Below are 4,013 nucleotides of genomic sequence, written 5' to 3'. Positions count from 1 at the left end.
TTGGGATTTTTTCTATGAAACTTATGACATAGATCATGAGCAATCAGGATATTGTCTTGAATATTTCTCCCTGCTATGAAGGCCGACTGAAATGGGGATATGAGGGAATTCATGAGAGGTTTCAGTCTATTGGCAATGAGTTTGGTTATAGTTTTGTAGAGGAAGTTACAGAGGGAGATAGGTCTGTAATTCTCAGGGGAGGAGGCATCTGGGCCCTTAGGAATGAGGGCTATGAATGTGGTATTGATTTGCGGCAACATTTTTCCTTTTTGGAAGGAGGACTGAATAGCAGAAGTGATGTCACGGCCAATGAGGTACCAAAATGCTTTGAAAAAAGCTCCATTGAATCCGTCTGGTCCAGGAGATTTATTTCCATCAGATTCTTTGATGACGTGCCAGATTTCATTTGGAGAAAATTCCTCTACCAGTTGAGAGGCTTCAGCAATTGTGAGGGTTCTGATAGGATCAAGGGTCAGGACAGAGGCATTATCAGCAGAGGCTGGATCTTTGTTTAGCAGGGTTTCAAAATACAAAGCCATCGCATCTGCAACTTCTTCCGGTTCAGTTATAGTGACTCCCTCAGGAGTAGTAGTACCTTGCCGTATTGGAATCCCCATTATTCAGCCAGTTCACCCTAGACTTTTGCCTGTCTAATTTTTCTTCCATGGAAGCAACCTTTATATAGGAGTCTTTAAGATCGTGCTCTTCATTTCTCAAGGTTTGATCAAAGGGGGGAGGCAGCAATCTGAGTCTGAATTGAGGCTAGATTCTGCCGGAGAAGAGGGGCTTGAACGTCAATTCTTCCAAAAACCTCCCTGTTCCAGGTTTTGATGGAAGCTTTAACCTCACGAAGTTTCTGAAAGACTCTATATAATGGAGTGCCCTCAACTTCCTTTCTCCAAGCTTTCTCTACAACTGGGTATAAGGATTGGTCATCAAGCCACATTGTGAAGAATTTGAATGGATTTTTTGAATTGGGAGAGGCTTGAAAGAGTTGGGTGACTATTGGGGAGTGGTAAGAAAGGCCGGGAAGAAGATAGTTTGCAAAGGAGGAGGGAAAATCCCAGCCCTTCACAAACAAATAAAAGGCTGATTTCCAAGCGACACACTTAGTCATGATGGAGACGAAATTATCTAGTTCAATGGAAGACACTTCTAAAACGGGATCCCTTTCCGAAAATAAAGACGAGATAAGTATGGCTGATTGATTTCGCAATCTTTGTTTTATGCCCAGGTGTCACAATAGAAGATCCCGTGCTTTTCATTACATAGTTCACCATTATGTCTTTTAAACTTCAATTTTTTTTCTTAATATTAATAATAGGAAAGTTCAAGTCCGTTATTTACTTTATTTTATGTGTAAATCTATCGGCCGGAGTACCTAAAGTTTCATTTTAAGTTGGAAACTATTGAAGAAATCTTGAATTTTAAATGTGTGGAGGATCATTATTAATGTTTTAAATTTTATTATTGAAATTCCAAGTATACCATTTCTTTTCTTTAGTTTTCTAAAGGCCCAAAATAGTGTTTTGATAATTCAGTTTTTTTGGTTTGTAACAATTAATGTTTTAAATTATATGAATGAAATTCCAAATATATCATTTCTCTTGTTTAGTTCTAAATGCCCATAAGGTTATTTTGATAATTCACTTTTCTTTTTGTTTGCTTTCAGGAAGGCTTAATTTCGACTTTCAAAAGTTTAATTCCACATGGAGAAAAATGTAAACTCAAACCTCTTAAAAGTCTATATGATTTGCTAGAGATGTCTTATATGTTGGATAAAATTTGGGTAAGTACGAGATTAGCTCAACAAATCAAGTGCTATAACAAGTAATTGTAATGAAGAAAATGAAATTACCGGCAATGATCTTGAATGTAATCCGCAACTACATAGGCTAAGAATGAAACCAAATATGTAAGGAATTGAAAAGAGTTAAGTGGTAGAGGCAGGTCACGGATTAACGCTACCGTTAAGATAGATTATCGCCCCCACCACGTTTGGTATGCAATCGGGTTCTCTTGTGACCTACCTCCAGGATACAACACCACTTCCTTGTCGTTGACGGTGTGTACACACCGGCTTGGACCTTGCGAACAACGGTTGATGCCGACCAATTTGCCCACTTAAAAAGCTCTTGTAAAGTACTATGAAATTGGGAAAAGTAATAAAGAACTTGTAAAGGACAAGTTTGTAACAGAGAGATGATAGAGAGCCTTTTTTGTGTATATCTGCCACCAAGGGGAAGATAAGAATGCTTTTTTGTATACACTTTACAACTGCATATAAGCCACAGACCCAACCAATATCTCTTCCCATTAAAAAAGAATCAAAACCTTGCAATCAAGAATGTAAAACATATAAATAGTAAAGCAATGCATAAAGAGTTATTAAATAAATTAAAGTCTAAATGGTAAAAAAGTATTGAAATAGTGAAACGTATAACAAAATGAATGACAAGGCAAAACTGTTTTGTATTTTGAAATTTGATTCAAAAGTTCAAAAGCCTTTAAGGCATTAAATGATTAAAATATCCAACAATCCCCCGCATGAATCAAAATTCAAATCAAATCAACTATGGGCAAATTTAAAATATCATGCAATGGGTGAAGGTGTCTTGTGGACTTGAACCTTTACTTAGTGTTTATATGTTCTAGTCTATAAAAGTTCCAAGTGAACTATGTCTTGAACTAAGAACCTTGAGTTATAGACCTTCACATATGACACACACGATATCGTCAATGTAATCGTGTTCTATCGGGGTAGCACATTTCGGCCATGCGTTGATCCTATTTCCTGAGCGCTCTAGAGAACAAGCCTTAATTCTCATAGGAAGAGCTCCACTCCCGCATTCATATAGGTGAGTCTATCAAGGGTACTGTAACTACACATCCCGCTTATAAACAATTATAGACCCATTCAGTACAAAGCTCTTCCTCTATAGCGTTACAGTTAGCACTATTTACATCTCAGGGACAGGCCAAGAGAAGTCATTCATTCTCTTGAAAATTTAAGTATAGTACTTAAGTATAGTCCAACAGATTAGGGGTGCAACTCGGGTCGGGTTGGGTCAGGTTGAGACCAACCCGACCCAACCCGAAAAGCTCAACCTCCAACCCTAACCCAACCCAACCCGACTCTTAACCCAGCATGGTTTACCCAACCCAAGTTGGTTTTTCTCTAACGCAAACCCGACCCGACCCGATTTTAAGAAAGAAAAGCACATGAGGAAGAAGAAAAACCCATTTTACAGTGAGAAAGAAAAGCACATGAGGAAGAAGAAAAACCCATTTTATAGTGAGAAAGGAAAGCATATGGTTAATAAAGGAAAAACCCCACTAAGAAAAGCATATGGTTAATAAAGGAAAAACCCCACTAAAACCAAAAACAAGAAAAACCAAGATTGCATTTTGGAAGGAGTTGTAGTGCCTACAAAAACAAGGAGTTTCGCGTGGCGGAAGCCGGAAGATGCACCCCTACAAGGTAGTGAGGCACGGCAATGGCAGAAGATGGAGGCTGCTGGTGATGACTTCTCTCAAGCCTAAAGATAGAAAAGAAAAAAAAAGATTTCTAGGTTTAGGGTTTTTAGGTTTGGGATATTTACATTTTAGAGTTTGCCTTTAAGACTTTTTTGAAATAAGTAATAAGTAATAGTAAATATTAAATAGGTATTGACTAAAAGTCTAAACTGGAAAGTGGAATTGTGGAAACTGGAAAGTGCAAAGTTGGAAAGAAAAAACAAAAACGTGAAGAGTTAACGGCTGTATATATTTGCCGGGTTACGGGTCGGGTCTGGTTGCCTGATACCCAACCCAACCCAACCCAACCTGAATTTTGGTCGGGTTGCCAAATCTCAACCTGGACCCGAACCCAACCCGAAAATGATCAACCCAACCCGCCCAAAAATCGGGTTCAACCCGACCCAAGTTGCACCCCTACAATAGATCCGACCACACGTGAAATCAAAGCTAAAACAAGAAAGTTATGGTCTGTAGAAGTTTTGGTAAAATCGGGG

General features: G+C 38.5%; 1 long non-coding RNA gene across 1 annotated transcript; it reads right to left on the bottom strand.

The window, feature by feature from the left end:
- Positions 1 to 1,834: 1,834 nt before the first annotated feature.
- Positions 1,835 to 3,588, bottom strand: LOC143880354 (uncharacterized). Its single transcript, XR_013251662.1, has 2 exons — positions 3,432 to 3,588; positions 1,835 to 2,277 (listed from the first exon to the last, which is right to left on the bottom strand). It is a non-coding gene; the product is annotated as an uncharacterized LOC143880354 (long non-coding RNA).
- Between the last annotated feature and the right edge of the window lie 425 nt (positions 3,589 to 4,013).

This window comes from Tasmannia lanceolata, unplaced genomic scaffold (assembly GCF_043159265.1).
Source record: "Tasmannia lanceolata isolate RefF3 unplaced genomic scaffold, GAP_Taslan_0.1 ptg000006l, whole genome shotgun sequence".
Lineage (NCBI taxonomy): Eukaryota > Viridiplantae > Streptophyta > Magnoliopsida > Canellales > Winteraceae > Tasmannia > Tasmannia lanceolata.
Note: the sequence above shows the minus strand (reverse complement) of the source record. Positions and strands in the feature narration are given on the sequence as shown.